Genomic DNA, 799 nt, shown 5'->3' on the forward strand with positions numbered 1-799 from the left:
AGCAAGTTTCAGCCTTGTAGCTCTGTAACTTTTCAAGCAAAAAATTTATTTGTGTTTGAGCACTTTTTGACTACCACTGTGCAGACCAGAAATTGCTACTTTTCAAACTTACAGATTTTATTTAGTTTTTTTTAGTTTTTTTAACTCCATGGGGTCTAATTAGTAGGACAAGACCAAAACATGAGAGAAATTGGCATATTTGGCAAAGTTGGTCATTGGCCATATTTGGTCCCTATGGCCTATATGCATGAAAACTGACCAAAATTATTTCTTGATCTATGGCAGATATTTGAGTTCTGTTTTTTCCCACATGTAGAGATAGTCCATTTGGATATTCCCAGCAAGTTTCAGCCTTGTAGCTCTGTAACTTTTCAAGCAAAAAATTTATTTGTGTTTGAGCACTTTTTGACTACCACTGTGCAGACCAGAAATTGCTACTTTTCAAACTTACAGATTTTATTTAGTTTTTTTGAGTTTTTTGAACTCCCTGGGGTCTAATTAGTAGGAAAAGACCAAAACATGAGAGAAATTGGCATATTTGGCAAAGTTGGTCATTGGCCATATTTGGTCCCTATGGCCTATATGCATGAAAACTGACCAAAATTATTTCTTGATCTATGGCAGATATTTGAGTTCTGTTTTTTCCCACATGTAGAGATAGTCCATTTGGATATTCCCAGCAAGTTTCAGCCTCGTAGCTCTGTAACTTTTCAAGCAAAAAATTTATTTGTGTTTGAGAACTTTTTGACTACCACTGTGCAGACCAGAAATTGCTACTTTTCAAACTTACAGATTTTAT

Source organism: Lottia gigantea (assembly GCF_000327385.1).
Source record: "Lottia gigantea unplaced genomic scaffold LOTGIsca_425, whole genome shotgun sequence".
Lineage (NCBI taxonomy): Eukaryota > Metazoa > Mollusca > Gastropoda > Lottiidae > Lottia > Lottia gigantea.